Source organism: Ictidomys tridecemlineatus, chromosome 11 (genome assembly GCF_052094955.1).
Source record: "Ictidomys tridecemlineatus isolate mIctTri1 chromosome 11, mIctTri1.hap1, whole genome shotgun sequence".
NCBI classification, from domain to species: Eukaryota; Metazoa; Chordata; class Mammalia; order Rodentia; family Sciuridae; genus Ictidomys; species Ictidomys tridecemlineatus.
The window spans coordinates 96,989,283-97,008,921 of NC_135487.1; the positions used below are offsets into that span (position 1 = coordinate 96,989,283).

The 19,639-nt window shown below is 33.6% G+C and overlaps 1 pseudogene; it reads left to right on the top strand.

Moving 5' to 3' along the window:
• The window catches only part of LOC101955552 (tripartite motif-containing protein 43-like), a 152,672-nt pseudogene that overhangs the window by 129,006 nt on the left and 4,027 nt on the right, over nucleotides 1-19,639 (top strand).

Consider the following 19,639-nt stretch of genomic DNA (forward strand, 5'->3'; position numbering starts at 1 on the left):
ATTAAAACTAAATGGTCTCTCAAAGATTTTACTGCTTGGTTTTTAAGAATGAATAAGTTTTTATCAAATTTTCAGATTTACAGTAAAATGTACTAACTTAAAAATGCACATTTTTCTGTTATCTTCTACAATTTTTTTGTCTTTACTTAAACTGAGAACTGGGTGTTTTTAATCTAAGAAAAGTTATGTTGTATGTACAGTTAATTGCATTTCTTAGTTAATTTATTGCATTGGAGGAGAACATTTTCAGGATGGAAAATGGTCACTGGGTATAAGAGTGGTCTGTGTTTTATATGTTATAATGAGGGTGACTTAATCATTGTAGACAAATAGAACTTGTTGGTTTGGACAGTCAAGAAACTAGTAATAAAAGTCTGAAACCCATTGCTACCAGGATGGGAGGAAAATCCAGAACCTGGAACTTACTATTTACTTTTTCCCTCTGGGACTCATTGTTACTGAGAGCTCACTATTTGCTTTCTCCCTCCAGGACCCATCCTCATTGGAAAACTGCTTAAAGTCTAGCGCCCAGGTCAGTATTTACCTCATCCCCTCAGGATCCATTGCCCTCCTTTTGCTTTGGGGACTGTTATTTTTCATAAACTTTTTTTTATCAAAATACATTTTCACTGGTAAAAATAAACAAATGGATCCATGCAAATTGAACATTAACTTTGGTAAATGTCAGTGTAGGGTAGCCTGTAAAAAACATATTTGCCCTTATTCCCCCAGAGCTGCTTAAATTTCAATTTAAGAAATTTAAAGACTAGAGAATATATAGAATGTTCTGCATCAGTTAATCCTCACGTACATTAGCTGAGACACAGCCTAGAAGGAGATGAGGAGGAAGGCCAAGTCCTGAGGCCTCCTGGAGGATTTGACTTTGGCTCTGCTGCCTCCATCTGACTGGTGAGAAATAGAAATTGGCCTGTTTCAGTCTGAGCAGCCTAGTTACTGCAAATATGTTGTTTTTTGCACTAGGGCCTCTGTTCCATGGAGAACCACGTAAGATAGTGCTGCTGCTGAGAATGTAGTGAGGTGTGCAAGGCACTCCCTAACCTCAGGTCACAGGTGAGGAATGGAGCCCGTGTTGGCTATGGCTAGTCTGTGCATTCAGAAATGATCTCCAAAACTCAACCTTACATAAGCCTCTTTTGGGAACAAATGTTGACAGCATTGAAAAACATTTGATACAAAGACTGCTGTCTGTGCTGCCTAGAAATTTCTTTTTTTTTTTTTTTTGAAGTTAAATTTTTTTTTCATTGTTGGTTGTTCAAAACATTACATAGTTCTTGATATATCATATTTCACATTTTGATTCAAGTGGGTTATGAACTCCCATTTTACCCCATATACAGCTTGCAGAATCACATCAGTTACACTTCCATTGATTTACATATTGATATACTCATGTCTGTTGTATTCTGCTGCCTTTCCTGTCCTCTACTATGCCCCCAAATAACTCTGGCCATGTTTTGGTATCTTCTTGACACTTTTCTTTGTCAATGTGCATTAACATGTATGTAAGTGATCATGTGTATGTAATTTTAAAACAAACTTGAATCTATCAATTTTATAAATTTTTATCTTAACCTCTTCCTAGTTTTTTGAGATCCTTGCCATGGTGATCTGTCATGGACTGTGTATTCCTATAGATTCTCCTGTCAGCACAAGTCAGGGATAAAAGACTGGTTGTGAACTGTAAAAAAAAGAAATTTAAAAATTAAGACGTTAAAAAATTATGAGATTTTATTATGTCAACATTTTTTCCACCCCACATGGTCATCAACAAAGCTCCAGCACTTAATGTTCTGTCACTAGACATTGGGAGCTTAGTCTGGACCATCTGGAACACCTGGGGTGTATGAATTTGCTGTTAACATCAGCAGCAACTTTTACAGCTGTCTACAAACAGCAATTGAATTTGTCACATGGTCTGCACATTTCTCGTGTTCACCCTGAGCTAGTAGCTCTTTACCAAAAGGTATTTCTTAATGGAAAAATTTCTGAACAACTTCAGCATCTTTAAGATTCTGTTACCTAGAAAACCCACTGTCTCCTTGAAAAACTTGTGCTCCTTTATTCCTTCACAAAGTGTGATCTATAAGTTGGGGTTACTCCACCTCTTGCAATTGAAGTAAATGCAGTAGTGGTTGATGAGCCCTACATACCCCTGCACAGGTATAGCTTGGGCTCACCTTTTCCCTAGGGGCCGCCTGTCCATGGAGCAGAAGTTGACACAGTCAAATGTCTTTAGTAGAAAACTCTTTTTGAGTTGGTTGTTTTTCACACCTCTTGTGCCTGTTTCATTATGAAACATCAAATAATTTGATAGAAAGTAATGTCTGCACACTTTACTGAAAATAATCTCTGACTTACATTATCTTCTGAGACCATGTATTCAATCTAACTTGGGTTTCAGCCTCCTGCTATCTAAACCTCTTCTCTAGTGGGGAAGTAACTTGGCTGAGTCAGGTTCACAGATCACTCACCTTTCATTTGTTTTGAAATCTATCTATTGGCATTAAAATCATTCTATTTAATGCCAATTTAGTCATTTTTGGTATATTAAAATTTGTATTGTGTACATAGTAGTTTTTATTTGCCCGTTGCATATTATAAGTACACTTGGAAAATAGAATAGATTAAAAATCAATAATATTTTAATCTTCAAAATTATAATAAACTAGAAATTAAGAATTAGAAATTAGAAATCACAAAACTATTGATTTCTGCTGTGTGAAGTGTATTGTATTGCTTAATAACCACCAGACACCAATACTCTTTCTATAAGTTAATGAAGTCTTGATCATTATTTATGAGTAGACAGGGAAAGAAGATAAAAACGTTTTCATATCAGAAAATTAGAAATGAGAAACAGCTGGTTTTCAGGAATCCCCTAAAATTTGAACCTGACTTCCGGATTGCTCACTCTTATCTGTGAACTTGTTCAGCATGTCAGGATTCCAGTGTTGTGCAAAGAAGACATCTCTGGGTTCTCTGAATGGGGCAGCTGCCTCTGCAAAAACTTGATCCTGTAAATGAGGACTTCAGTTATACTTGCAAACCAAATGTTAATCACAAAATCATTACATATGTACCTCTTTTTAATCCAAGCTCTTTATCAGAATTCTCCCATTTTGGTGAAATAGGTATACATTTTTATCCACATTGAATATACTGAAATCCAGTTTCCTTATTCTTCTCAAACATTATCCTAATTAAAAAGTTGTTGAGTGTAATTCCCTCCCTCTATTTCTCACTCATCCTTCAATAATGCAAAGATCCTGGGTTTCTTACAGAAAGCAGAAAGTTCAGGAAAAGTCTTTGGAACTTCAGTCCACAGAAGTCATTAATGATATAGTCATTGGTTTCTAAATTCTGTTTCTTACCAATAAATAAAGAAAGAAAAAAATGAGAATTAAGAGCATGTATTGTACAAATATGGAACTGGGGCAACAATAGAGCAGATGTAGCACTAGAACCATGAGGTTCTCCTACTCAGGCTGTACCCTTTCATAGTTAGGTAATGTAAAAACTCTTTTCTTAGGAAATGGACTATAGGACTATAGACTTCCTTCAAACACTTATTGTTTATATTATTATTTTTGCTTCTGATATCTCAAATAGTAGAATCAAATTAGACTGATTTATAAGAATCTGATCTCTTTAAATTCAAGATTACTCTTCTCCCAAACACTGCTTTTTTCCAATACACTAGATGATAAAACCGACAAAATTGTCTATCTATCACCAAAGCCTATGGTTATTTTGCAGGAAAGACTTCTAAAGAAAATGGATCCTTTATGGAAAATGACTCAAGATTATCTAGATGAGGACGTTGGTAAAACTCCATCCATTGTGAGTTTTTGTGCAGATTAAGAGGATACTGTCAGCTAAATTTGAATTACCATTAAAGAGTAGTGATTCTTCTCAGAATAAGCAGTGATTTCTGGTAATATTACAAATATACTCGCCAAACATTTAATAACTATCAAGAGGCTGCCAAAAATAGTATGAAAGTTCTTATTCAAATGAAAGCTACAGTTCACTCAGGCAGCAAGACTTTAAACGTACAACTAATCATTTTATTTCTTTTAGTTGTTAAGGAAAAATACTGAGTACTGAGGGAATCACATAACTGGCTGGGGATGGTGCTATGTATATGTATTTCAAAGTCTTCACTATAACCCCAATGCTACTTCACCGCCAGTCACTGGCCTACTGCATTATGAAGAGGCTGCTGATGACTAAAAAACTCTGACATTCTGAAACCAGCCTGTGTTCCTGTCTACTTCTTCAGTTTTGCCATCAAAGCACACTGGAGAGTTCCAGAAGCAGCACCACTCCTGAGGCTATTGGTGTATCCTACCTAATTACATTTGCAAAGCATTTTTCTTTGAAACTGGGATAATGGCTGGCTTAGCCATAACATGAAAAAAAAATAAATGGTATGTTCTAAACATGAATCTATATATGCATTTATTCTCTAAATATATCATTCTATACCATGGACAGGGATAGATGGGATTTATGTAACAACACCCAAATAGAAAGTCACAGGTAGGAAAGTAAGTATACATGCATTTCCTCTAATGCTCAGGTTATTTTGAACGATTTTTTTTACAGGAGAAGTTTTCCATAATCATGGAAAGAAAATCGGCCCAATTTCAGTGATATTTTCCTATTTTCTACCAAAGGAGTAAGCTATAGTCCTTATACTGGAGTCATTATAAAATGAAACATATTTATACATACTTTTTTTTTACTTTTCCATTAGCCTATAGACATCAAACTGAAAATAATGACAGATAAAGAGAAAGTACTTTGCCTTGTAATAAATTCATAAATATCAAGAATGCTATTTTCCTGATTAATATCATTAGAGGCAGGGGTCATATAGCCTGGTTGCATGCTCAGTGTACTGAGTGCAGCAGTCCAAGATGGGGGAAGTAATATGGGGTACACTTGGTTGCCTGCCATGATCCCCTCCCCAAAGAATGAGAAAAACAATAGATTTACACCTTGAAAGTTAATATTATGATGAAAACAATATGTATGCATATATGTGTATTTAAATATATATGCATGTATATATACACACACATACATTCTTCTGAGTATGTCATATTTTCCATGAGACAAGGAGAGAAATTATTAAAGCAAGATTTTGTACTTGATAAATGCTCTGTAATGAATTCTTTTTATATCTTAGAACTAGAATTGCTGGGCTAGGGCCAAACAGATATTAAGGATTTTAAGGTACAATTTTTTTAAATCCCAAAATAATGTCATACAAACATATCTAAAAGTATATGGAAGTACTTATGTAATATTGTTACAATGTTGGATACTATAATTCCTTAATAATTATAATTCATTTATTTCAGAGTAAAATAATGGTAATTTGCCTTCCATAGTAATTGAGAGCCTTTCAAAAATGTACTTAAAGCCCATAACTTTTAGTAAATGAATGTGATAAAATTATTCCAATACTAATTAAATACATGAATATATAATATTTATTGTTTGATTTATTTTAATAAATACACAATTCACCAAATAGTATAGACAAAATATTGCCCCATTTAAAATTAATTATAACTGCACACACTTAAATAACTTCTTATGTGAGTTTTATGGCAGATTTGCATCTTATTTATATAGATTATTTTTTCTAAAAAGTGTTTTATAGCTTTTATTTTTATTACTAAAAATTATAACACATAAAAAGAAAACAACAGATAATTTTTAAAAATCACAGTAAGTTATTACTGTGGTCAACTCTAGGATTTTTTCAGTCTTCCAGAGGTTCTTCTGTACATAGCTGTTGCTATGTCCATTTCTTCCCATGACTCTATCGAATCCACAGTTTAAATTAGATTTATATATTGATTTGTAATGATAACAATATATTTAAGCAGTACATTAATTTAGTCTTTTATCATTTATATCCTGTTGTTGGACTGTTCAGTGAGTTACTTCTTTAAATTCAGATATAATTCAACATTATTCTCAAAATTATTACTTGTTTCCCATCAAAAGTTCTTTTTGAGTCATTTGAGTTTGATCAAATATTGTTTTTAACCAAATCATCTGGAATTTAAAAATTCTATTACCATTGTATTCTAGAACCATTCACATTTTGATCTCAAATGCCATCTTAATCTGTAGAGTTTGTAAAAATTCATCAGAGTTGAAAAATTTAAACAGCTACCCCAAGGATAAAGATTATATCAAATCCTGGACCATAGTGAAGAGAAGGCAGAATTTATGAAGGAAGGGAAGGATGCATATTCAAAAATAATGTGGAATTGTGGTCATAGGTGAGACATGGAATGGGAGTGGAAAATGGGACCCATTAAACAGAGGGGAATAACCATTTGTGTGTAGCCTATGTGAAAGTCAATTACAAGATTAAATCACCATTAGAGGATATTTGTAGGGAGCCATTTATGGAAATCAGGGAAGAATCTAATCAGTATCAGAAGGCACGCCCCTCCTGGGTATTCCCTAATGCCATGATCTAATTGGGAGGAGGCTGTTAGCATCTTGATATAAAGGCATCCTTAAAATAAAAGTGTTTCTGTTCAGAGCCATTTAGAATCTGCCACACTGTGTAGACCTGAGTTTCAGCTGTACTTCACGGAGCCCAGAGGACACAGAATCATTTACTGGATTTGTTGTTTATCCTGACACTTTGTTGAGATTTATTATAGAATCCTTCAGGTCAGTACAGAATTCCTAAGATATGAACTCATAGTTCTTTAGCTGAAAAGTTCAAAAGAAAACAAAAAGACAATTACTTTGTTTTTGTTGTTTGGATACTGGGGATTGAATTTAGGGGCACTGGATCACTGAGCCACATCCCCAGCCCTGTTTGTGTTTTATTTAGAGACAGAGTCTCACTGAGTTTCTTAATGCCTTGATTTTGCTGCAGGATAGATAGATTCACTATCTTTTTTCCTCCAAAGCTACTGGGATTACAGGCATATGCCACCAAGCCAGGTGAGACAATGTTATTTTAAATATCAGTGGACTTTTCCAATGTTAATGGCAATATGACTAAGTAACAGAGACATTAATTAATTATTTTTAGTTTTTGTTTTTCCTGAAATATACAACATAATTTCATTTATTGCTTTGAATTTTATAGGTTTAATTGGGTTTTTGAAGTTTTTGGTGTCATGTATAAAAATAGCCCGAATTTCTGGAGGAAATAATCCCCAAAAAACATGTTCTAAAAGTTAAAAAAAATGACTCCAGAGACTTCCGTTTGTAGTATTGGTCTTTACTAGACACCATAACTATCTAAAACATGAAAATGACTACAGAAAGTAGATGATGAGTAAGACAATACATGTCAAAGTGAGGATTCCTGAATTCTCTTTGATCCACAAATCAGGAGCTGATTAACTTCACCTTGCTAATAATATTGCTAGTGTCCCCTTTATTAACTGTCTGGAATCATGTGTGAAATTTTATTTTCTATTTTTTTAGAGTGATACAAGGTGTTTTGTATTATTTTAAATTTGGTATACTTTACCATTTTTCAATCTCCTACTGAAGTTTTCATTTCTGCTCCTTTTAAAAACTTATGATCCCTTTCATTCTATGAATGTTTCTTCTAAGAATTTCTAGCAATTTTTTACACATATAAATTTCAGCATTTCCATCCCTTTGGCACCTTACATATGCTCTTTCAGTTTCCTTGATTTTCTCATCTGTGAAGTGAGGAAATACTAGCAAAAATACCAGGCAGAGCTGTAAAGATTACCATGGGAAATTGAGTGTAAAGCTCTTGGGAGGATGCCTGCTTCATGAAAGTACCACAAGGGAACAACACTACACTTTTGTGGCTCCAGACACATCCAAACACTGTAGAAAACTGGAAGAAGAACAGTTCTTCCTCATTGGAGGTATATTGCAAATCTTCCACATCACATTTTGAAAGTAAATTATATAAAATTTATAATTTATCTTAGATTATGTCTGTTATTTATTTTTAGTCATATAAAATTGAAAATTTTTGGAGGTTTAAGACTGAGACTGAGAACTTTTCGTCTACTTTTGAGTTAAGGTCATCCTTCATAGTAAACAAATAGTTTTATTTATTAATCTTGTCCCGTTTTTTTTTATGAGAAAAATTACTGTCTCAATTATTGACTCTATAGCATTTTGTTCACATTTGTCAAAGTGTTTATTGTAAATGTTTCATTTTTATTAAAGGCATACATTTTGGACAAAATCTGTTCAATATTCACTACTGGTATGGGTTTTCAGATGTTCAACGAATTTAAAATTTGAATAAGTTTTGGAAATATTATTTAACTTTATAGGGCTTATGGGCACAATGAATTCTCCAAAATTAAGTAGTGTTTAAGAAACATGTGGATATGAAAGTTTTTTTATTTTATTTTTTACCTTTTAGTATTCTCTCTAATCATTATGTATCCTCAGGTGCTTAGTATTGGTGAATAAATTTTGGAGACATGTCACATAGTCAGTTTTCACATTTCAAAAATTTTTCTCTGCTATGATTATTGTGATGAGGATCAAATGTTGACCCTTTCTTAAAGGAATGATACAATGGTCTCATTTGTAGAGCTTCTCTCCAGTGTGTTTTCTCTGATGTCTAGTAATGTATGATATATAATTTAAAATGTTTCTACATTCTCTAAATTTGTAGGTCTTCTTTCCAGAATCAAAAGCTTAGTGGTGAAAAGGTTTTTTTTTTTTTCTAATTAAAAGCTTTGCTACACCATTTCCATTTGTAGGGGTTTTATTCTGTATAAATTCTGTTATTAATGAGATTTAATTTTTCTTTAAAAGTTTTATCACTTTATTCACATTTTGAGGCTTTCTTGCCAGGGTGACTTCTGCTGTGGTGAACAAAGTTTCATTTTTGATTAAAAGCTTTGCCACATTATTCACATTTGTAGGGCTATTCTTCAGTGTGAATTCTTCTTTGGCAAATAAGATTTGATATTTGAGTAAAAACTTTGTCACATATTTTGCATTTGTTGGGCTTCTCCCCAGTGTGAGTTCTACTGTGGCAAATAAGGTGTGGTTTTTCCACTAAAAGCTTTGCCACATCTTTACATTTGTAGGACTTCTCTCTAGTTTGCATTCTGCTGTGGCAAATGAGGCCTGCTTTTTGATTGAAAGCTTTGCCACATCCTTTACATTTGTAGGGCTTCTCTCCAATGTGAGTTCTTTTGTGGCAAAGAAGGTCTATTTTTTTTTTTTTTGCTAAAAGCTTTGTCACAATCTTTACATTTGCAGGGCTTCTCTCCTGTGTGAGTACTGCTGTGGCAAATAATGCCTGGTTTTTGACTGAAAGATTTGCCACATTCTTTTCATTTGCAGGGCTTCTCTCCAGTGTGAGTTCTTCTGTGGCAAATTAGGTGTGTTTTTGACTAAAAGCTTTCCACATTCTTTACATTTGTAGGGCTTCTCTCCATTGTGAGTTCTGTTGTGGCAAATAAGTTGTCTTTTTCAATTAAAAGCTTAGCAACATTCTTTACATTTGTAGGACTTCTCTCCACTGTGAGTTCTGTTGTGGTAAATAAGGTGTGTTTCTCAATTTAAAGCTTTGCCACATTCTTTGCATTAGTAGGGCTTCTCTCCACTGTGATTTCTGCTGTGGCAAAGAAAGGTTGATATTTGAGTAAAAACTTTGTCACATACTTTACATTTGTAGGGCTTTTCTCCAATGTGAATTCTGCTGTAATAAATAAGGCATGTTTTCCAATGGAAAGCTTTGGCACATTCTTTTTTTAAAATTTGTTTTAATCAGTTACACATGACAGTACAATGATCTTGACATATCATACATTTGAATCAAATGGGGTATAATTTCTCATTATTCTGAGTGTAGTTTGCAGTATCACATTGGTCATGCAGTCAGGTATATACATACAACAATACTAGTGTGTATTTTAAACTGCTGTCCTTCCTATTCCCCCTTCTTCTCCCCTACCTTTCCATCACTTCTCTCTACCCAATCTAATGTGACACACTTCTATTTCCCTCCCTCACAACATCATATGTGTAATCTGTATAACAATGAGGATCTCCTTCCTTCTACCATGAAATTTCCCTTCTCCCTCCCTTTTCCTTCCACCTCTCTTTCCTAATTAGTGGTAATCTTCTTCTCATGCTCTTCCTCCCTATTCCATTTTAAGTCACCCCCCGCATATCACAGAAGACACTCAGCCTTTGTTTTTTAGGGAATGGTAACTGCACTTAGTTTATTCTGGTCAAATGCCATTCATTTCTCTGCAAATGCCATGATCTTGTTATTTTTTAGTGCTGCATAGTATTCCATTGTGTATAAATGCCACATTTTTTTATCCATTCATCCATTGAAGGGCATCTAGTTTGGTTCCACAATCTAGATATTGTGAATTGTGATGCTATAAACATTGATGTGTCTGTGTCCCTGTATTATGCTCTTTTTAGGTCTTTTGTGTATAGTCCAAGCAGGGCAATAGCTGGGTCAAATGGTGTTTCCATTTCCAGCTTTCCAAGGAATCTCCATACTGCTTTCCAAATTGGCTGCACTAATTTTCAGTCCCACCAGAAATGTATGAGTGTACCTTTTTCCCCACATCCTCGCCAGCACTGTTGTTGTTTGACTTATAAATGGCTGCCATTTTTACTGAAGTGAGATGATATTTTAGAGTACTTTTAATTTGCATTTCTCTGATTGCTAGAGATGTTGAGCATTTTTTCGTGTATTTTTTCATTGATTGTATATTCTCTTCTGAGAAGTGTCTTTTCAGGTCCTTGGCCCATTTGTTGATTCGGTTATTTGTGGAGTTTTTTTTTGTTGTTGTTGTTGTTGTTTAACTTTTTGAGTTCTTTGTAAACTCTAGAGATTAGAGCTCTATCTGATGTGTGACGGGTAAAAAATTGTTCCCAGGATGTAGGCTCCCTGTTTACCTCACATATTATTTCTCTTGCTGAGAAAAAAAAAAAAACTTTTTAGTTTGAATTCATCCCATTTATTGATTCTTGGTTTTAACTCTTGTGCTATAGGTGTCTTATTAAAAAATTTGGGGCCTGACTCCCATGATGAAGATTAGGGCCAACTTTTTCTTCTATTTTAGATGCAAAGTCTCTGGTTTGATTCCTAGCTCCTTGATCCATTTTGAGTTAACTTTTATGCATAATAAGAGAAAGCAATTCAATTTCATTTTGTTGCATTTAGATTTCCAGTTCTTCCAGCACCATTTGTTGAAGATGTTCTCCTTTCTTCATTGAATGCTTTTAGCATCTTTGTAGGTGTAATTTTGTGAGTTGGTCTCTGGGTCCTCTATTCTAAACCATTGGTCTACCTGCCTGTTTTGGATACTGTGAATGGAGCAGTTTTCCTCATGTCCATTTCAGGACTTGTCACTGATATACAGGAATGCCTTTCATTTATGGATGTTGATTTTATATCCTGCCACTTTGCTGAATTCATTTACTATTTCTAGAAGTTTCTTTGTAGAACCTTTTGGGTCTGCTAGGTACAGGATCATGTCATCAGCAAATAGTGCTAATTTAAGTTCTTCTTTTCCTATAGTAGTAATTCCTTAAATTTCCTTTGTCAGTCTAATTGCTCTGGCTAGTGCTTCCAGAACTATGTTGAATAGAAGTGGTGAGAGAGGGCATACCTGTCTTGTTCCAGATTTTAGAGGAAATACCTTCATTTTTTCTCCATTTAGAATAGTGCTGGCCTGAGGCTTAGCATAGACAGCTTTTACAATGCTGAGGTAAGTTCTTGTTATCCCTAATTTTTCTAATGATTTGAACATAAAGGGATGCTGTATTTTGTGGAATGCTTTTTCTCTGTCTATCAAAATGATCATGTGGTTCTCATCTTTATTTCTATTGATTGGGTGAATTATATTTATTGATTTTTGTATATTGAACAAGTCTTGCATTCTGGAGGTTAATCCCACTTGATCATGGTGCACGATCTTTTTGATATGTTTTTGTATCCGATTTACCAGAATTTTATTGAGGATTTTTTGCATCTATATTCATTAGAGATATTGGTGTGTAGTTTTCATTCTTTGAAGTGTCTTTGTCTAGTTTAGGAATCAGGGTGATGTTGGCCTTGTAGAATGAATTTGTAAGTACTCCCTCTTTTTCTGTTTCTTGAAATAGATTGAAGACTATTGGTATTAGTTATTCTTTAAATTCTTAGAGATAAATAAAAACACAGATACAACGTATTGAAATTTATTGGACACTATGAAAGCAGCACTAAGAGCAAAATTCATTGCATGGAGTTCATTCCTCAAAAAAAAGAAAGAAAGAAAGAAAGAAAAATCCAACAAATAAATGATCTTATACTAAATTTTAAAACTCTAGAAAAAGAAGAGTAAATCAACAGCAAATGCAGCAGAAGGCAAGAAATAATTAAAATTGGAGCTGAACTCAATGAAATCAAAATAAAATAAAAAATTGAAAAAATTGAAAAAACTAAAAGATGTTTCTTTGAAAAAATAAATAATAGTCGACAGACCCTTAGCCATGCTAATAAAGAGAAGAAGAGAGAGAACCCAACTTACTAGCATATGACATGAAAAAGGCAATATCACAACAGACACTATAGAAATACAGAAGATAATTAGAAATTAATTTGAAACCTTATACTCCAATAAAATAAAAGATAGTAAAGGCATCAATAAATTTCTTAAGTCATAGTATCTGTCCAGATTGAGTCAGGAGGATATACACAACTTAAACAGACCAATATCAAGTGAGGAAACAGAAGAAGCCATCAAAAGATACCAACCAAGAAAAGCCCAGGACCGGACTGATATACAGCAGAGTTTTTTGACACATTCTTAGCATTTGTAGGGCTTCTCTCCAGTGTGAATTCTTCTTTGGTAAATACGGTTTAATTTTTGACTAAAAACTTTGCCATATTCTTCACATTTATAGGGCTTTTTTGCAATGTGAATTCTGCTTTGCTTAATAAAGATGGATTTTTCTTTAAAAACTACATCACATTCTGCCCATTGGTAGGGTATCTCTCCAGTGTGTGTTCTTCTGTAGTAACTAAGAATTTTCTTTTCTTTTCTTTTCTTTCTTTTTTTTTTCTTTTTCTTTTTTTTTTTTTTACTAAAAGCTTTGCCACATTGTTTATATTTGTAGGGCTTCTCTCCATTATAATTTCTTTGGTGTTAAACAAGGCCTGATTTTTTATATGGTTTCTGGTGTTTACACTCACTTGTAGTTTTCCATATTTTCTTTTGTTTTAAATAGTCAAGATAATAATTTCTATATTTTTCACTTATAATTTTGTGAAATATGTGATCTATGCCCTTTTCTGGTAAATATTCTTGGGTATGATTAGGAGTCATGACCAGGAAGGCCAAGTTTCTATAGTTCTCTAACATCACATTTCTATATAATTTTTTCTGAGCAAGCTGAAGTCATTCCCACTCCTCTTCAGTATAATCAATGGCTACATCCCTGAATGTTAACAATTCCATTTCTTTGCTTTTGAGGTTCTGTATGTTTGACCCTGCTATTTTTCAGAACCTGTGTAGCACAGACACCTGGGGCTGGTGTTCTAGGAGAAGAAGCATAGAAAAAGACTCAAAAATCTCTATTGCATTATTAAGCTTCATTTTCCTTTTCTGAGGGCAGAAAAAAATGCTTTTTAAAAAATATTTTAAAATTAAACTTCAATGACTTTGAGGTGTTTCTCTCAGAAAAATCTTTATATTTTAATAACTTTAATTTTTCATTCATCATTTTTATCTTTTACTATTAAGAATTATTTTTAATCGTAATTTGGGGGGATTGTTACTTGACCACATAACCAATGAGCCACATCACATCCTTTTAAATTTTTTTATTTAGAAACAGGAGCTCACTAAGTTACTTAAGACCTTACTAAATCCTAAGGTTGGTCTTGAACTTGTAAACCTGCGGCCTCATCCTCATGAGTTGCTGGTTATTACAGGCATTTGCAACACCATCCAGATTTTTTAATCTTCTTTACACCAGACATGGTGGTACACACCTGTAATTCCAGTGACTTGGAAGTTCTCAAAATTTTAAAATAAATAAATATTTTTTTTAAAAGGCTGGGTATTTTCTCAGTGTGAGAAAGCATGCCTAGCATTTGTGAGTCCTTATATTTAGTCTTAATAGAAGAAATAAAAACTTATTTTTCTGAATAATAAATATTTTATTATTAAATATGTTGTTCTCCAAAACAGTATGAGTAAACAATATTTTTAAAAACCTTTACATAATGGAGTATATTATCATGAATGGTAATTCAGTAATTCTTCTCATTCTACCTCACATGTGGAGTTGAATTTTGCTCTTAAACACTTAGAATATTTGTATTTTTTAAATTTATTTTTCTGTATGTTGCAAGAATCTTTATCTTTTGTCTTATCAAGAAAAGTCATAATTTTGTGACTATACTTATGTTAACTGCATCTTTCTTCTTGCAAAATGAATTAATGCAGCTCTGTGTAGCCCAGTGTGTGAATTCACAACTCAGTTCAGGGCCAATAACTGAATTAAATGACAGGCTCAACTGCTTCTGAGGTAAGGGTAAGTTCATTGGCAGTTTTCTTACGATCTATTATTTGTTGTTAGGACCATGTGGGTACTGTTTTCCTTTTTAAAAAATATATTTAACAAATAATTTTCAGAAACAAATAAATAATGACTGCAACTCTTTGATACACCTCTATAGTCAGACTTACAGCATAAAAAAGTGAAAGATAAAAAACTTAAAAATAACCCAGGCTCATATTTATTTAGGTATATATATAAAACAAGTGATGTAAAAATTGAAATTTCTAATAAATGGAGCTAAACTCAGATTTTAGCTTCATTATTCAATTTTACAAACAAAATGATGCAGTTGCTTAATATGTTCAATTTTGAAAAAAAAATTATACTGTCATTTTAACCCGGGGCTTCCAACATGTTGGCCAAGCACCTCAACACTGAGCCAAATAGGCAAAGCCCACTTAAAAAAAAAAAACAAGTTCTCAATAATTTTTGCAAGCTGGTCTTGAACTGCTTATCTCAGTCTTTCAAATAACTGAGATAACAGGCATGGGCCACCTTATTCCTGCATAAATTCTAATTGTTGAGAGAAGCTTTCAGAGGTAAATAGTTTACTAAGATTTTATGTTGTTTTTACCAAGATTATATTTAATTTACATAGCATAAATTTTTGAATTGATGTATAAAAACTAAGAGAAGAAACCAGCTTTATCACCCAGAAGAAATAATAAAAATAAAATCAATTTTAGTTTGTTCAATACAAAAATCTACATGTTAAACCTCAAAAATGCAGGGCAGTGCAGAGAATGAACAAGAATCAGGGATAGTGAGGAGTTTTGCATAAATAAATTTTAAATTACTCTTTCTAAAATGTATAAATTGTTTTATCCAGTTGTAGAGAGAAGCTGAAAAGAAAGGAAATCTTCACCACATTCAAATTAATGACACCATTTTTTAGAAATGGGAATTTTATTTTGACACTAATTTTTGATGCTTGAAGAGAGTTAAGGGCATAATTTCTGTAGCTATTTTGAAATAAAAATTAAATTCAAAGATATTGATCTTATATTTGACTGAGTATTTAAATTTTCATATTTTTAATAATTTTCCATATCTGTGGCAAATAATGAAATAAATAAAAAAAAATGTATTTGTTCTGCAGATTAACTCTTTATTCCCACAATTGTATTTGATGTTAGAACCAAAATCATCATTGCTGCTATAACTTCACAGTTTCCAGTAATGTCAGTTCTTCACAGAATGACTTTTCTTATAACTTTAACTTCTTATTCTGTTTACGGACAGGTCTACATTTTTTTTCTTACTCTGTGTCTGAAAGATTCAACTGCCACATCTTCCTGTATTGAGAGTTGAGAAGTGTGAATGTTGGATGTGATCTTCAAGGTGCCTCCTGGATCACTCCAACATTAGAGTGCTTTCTTGCCTAGGGTATTCAGACTTTTACCACTGGCAGATATTACTGGGAGGTGGACATGTGAGACTCTTGAAACTGGGCTTTTGAAGTCTGTAATGATTATTGGAAAGGGAACAAAGATGACAAGATGGATGAGGTGAAGGGCTCTTCCTCTTTGGATGTGTTAAGGAAGTTTCCCATTACACTCTGTTTACCACCTCCCCACTTGTATTTCAATAAGTACTAAGGCCATTGGCTGAATAAGAGTATTCCTAGATTGTGAAGGTAGAACTGTGAGCTTTACTAATGTTGCTCAAAGTTTGTTGATATGCAGTATTTCTTCCTATTCTTTCTCTCCCCACATCAAAGCTATTTTCTGCTGTAGTCACATATTACTAGACATACATAAGGACTGTGTCACTAATACTATGGAAAATCCAATATGTAAAGAAGCCCTCTCCCATGGGTCTTATGAAACATCACAAACAGAAGATATCTTTTTAAGTTTAGGTTACTTTAAATTTTGTGAAAACCTACTTAATCTGTTGTTATTTGTGGTAATAATATTAAAATCACATACAGTTTTAAAATTTATGCATTTTTAATTAATTTATTTTGGGAATATAATCACCCATGATACATGAAGTAGGACATATGTTCTGTTTTTATTTGTGAAATGTAAAAAAAAATAAGAAATAGATAATCTGATTTAATAAAGGTAAAATTCATTGTAACAAAATGTGTCTCTTTCTTTTCTGTGTTGGTCCATTTTCTGTTCTTTTAATATAATACCTGTATCTGGGTAAATTATAAAGAAAATATTCATTTATCTCACAGTTCTGAAGACAGGTAAGTTCTAGGTTATGATGCCTGAGTTTTTGGTGAGGGTTTCATGCTGAATCTGCTCATAGCAGAGAAGCAATAGGAGAAATTGTCCAGTGAAGAAAACCTGAACACATGTGTGACAACCTTCATAACAACCCACTTTCTCAAAAATGACTCATTTTCCAAATGCCCAGAATTTACTCCTTCATTCAGGATCAGTCCAAGGAGAAAGGCAGTAATTCTTTTTACTGACTTAAAGGGCACATCTCAAAATACCACTGCTCTATTGAATAATATTTCAACTTGAGTTTTATTGGGGAAAAGCTACATTTCATCCATATTATTATATATCCACTCTGTCTAAAATTCAGGGTCAGAGAGGTTGTATCTACTTGATTTCTGCTTTTGGGAAGAAGTTTAGCAAATGTGAATATTTGAGGTCCCTGGAAATGAGGTGCTTCCCTCATCTAGCACTCTGATATCTGAGGAAGAAATAGGGCCTCCTTGGCAGCTTAATGTCTTTTCAGCTCAGAAAATCTCAGGGCAGTGAGATACATTTTTCTTTATAGCCCAGTATTCTTGTATTATAAACCAAAACTCATGCTTTCATACCATACTATCCAATATGGTATTTTTTCAAGTTTTCTTGTTTTTACATCCTAAAATCATAATTAGTAACTATTGGACAAAATCATTTTTGATACTAATCTGTGTAAAAGGGAGGTTCTAGAAAAGCCTACCAAAGCTAGAAAGAGCCAATAGAGGCATCAGGGTGACAAATTTTCACTGCCACACAGGATAGGGTGTGGGAAATGTGGCCATCTTTGTTCTTGCAATTTATGTTGTTTATGTGGCATTACTTAAGAAGCAGCCTCAAGCAAGGGTTCTGGGTCTCTTTTGGGAAAGCATGAGATTGAGGTGACAAAAATAAAAACAAACTATTTTTCTTTCTTTCTTTCTTTCTTTCTTTCTTTCTTTCTTTCTTTCTTTCTTTCTTTCTTTCTTTCTTTCTTTCTTTCTTTTTTTAACAGAAATTAAACCAAGGGACACTTTACCACTGAACCACATCCTCAGTCCTTTTTAATATTTTAATTAGAGATAGAGTCTTGCTGAATTGCTTAGGGCCTCACTAAATTGCTGAGGCTGGCTTTGGACTTCTGATAATCTTGCCTCAGCCTCAGAAACTGGTATTATAGGTGTGGGCCACCTCAGCTGGTGAGGAAAACAAAGTTTCTAAACTAAATCCCTCTCCACATGGGAGAATAAAACTAAAGCAAAAGTCAGAAAGAAAAATGTTTATAAATGTTCAAAAACACATACTAAAATAATCACATATGATGTCACCCTCTTTCCATTCTTAAAGGAGAAAAATAAAAGAACACAACTGAAAATCTTTCGATATAATCTGAATTTGAGGATTCAATTTTTTTTAAATCAGTAACTGTGGGCAAGACTCTGGATGTTTGTTTATGAAGATTAGAGGAGAGATTACATCAGATTTTTCTACCTGAAAACTAATTACCCACATATCCAAACCACTCACACTAATCTAATCACACATGACAATCCAATTACCTACAATCACACTGATTGGAAGCATCCTGAAATGCAATAAAAAAGAAGTGGGTGTGGTCTTCAGGGACTCAATAAAAGTATACTCCAGAAGACCAGCTCATTCTTCTCCAGAGTAGAGTTTGAAGCTCATCTGGATGAATGACATCAAAATCAACCTCCTCCACACCTTGAGTGCATGATCCTGAAGCTTAATTCATATTTTCAATTCTGCAGCAAGAACTGCTGAGTCATTCTTAAGATACGTATACAATTGCCACATGAGCTTTAGCTACTACTTTCCCAAACAAAATCAAATGTAATTTCGTAGTTTAATTTTTTTTCTTTTCTTTTTATCTCTATTTATTTATTTGTTTATTTATTGTACTAGAGACTGAATTTGGAAGTACTGGACCACTGAGCCACATCCCCATTTCTATTTTGGATTCTATTTAGAGACAGGGTCTCATTGAGTTGCTTAGAGTCTTGCTTTTGCTGAGGTTGGTGATGAACTTGCACTGCTTCTGCCTCAGGTGTATTCTACCATTCCCAGTGCTCCTACATACTTTATAAGCACTCTGAAACTAGTTCCCAGATAATGTGTAATTTTGTACTTGTAGATCCAAAAATATTTTTAGGAATATTTCATCCCTTTCATTCTTAGAAGCTCAACTGGAGTAGAAATGAGAACTCAGATTTTTAGCTAACTAAAAACTGTAAAGAATTCTTTGTTTTCTGAAGCAGATTGAAATAATCACATATTTTCACAGTGTGAAGGGTGCTTGATAATAGTTCAGACTTGTATAGAGAGCTACTCACTTAAATATTTGATTTATTTGAGTTTTTTATTTACTCATTTTTTCTGTTTTGTCATGTACAAAAGCAAGTTTATTATTCTCTAGACAATATGTTCAGGTCTTTATCTCTTCAAAGGTAGATGATTAAATTCTTATGGTTTTCTTCCCTCAGAATAATGGATTCAGAAATTTCACAAGTCTTTCAGAAGGAACTCACTTTCTCTATTTGCCTGAACTACCTTTTAGACCCAGTCACCATAGACTGTGGGCACAGCATTTGTTGGCCCTATTTCTTCCTTTCCTGGGGACTAGCCCAAACTCTTGCCTGTTGCCCCATATGCTGGGAGCCATCACAACAGGGAGATGTCAAAAAATATTTTTCTGAAGAATCTGACATCTATCGTCAGGCAGGCTCATCTCAGGCAATTCCTGGGCTCTGAGAAAAAAAATATGTGTGACCCACCATCAGACAAAGAATATCTTCTGTGAGGAGGACAAGAACCTGCTCTGT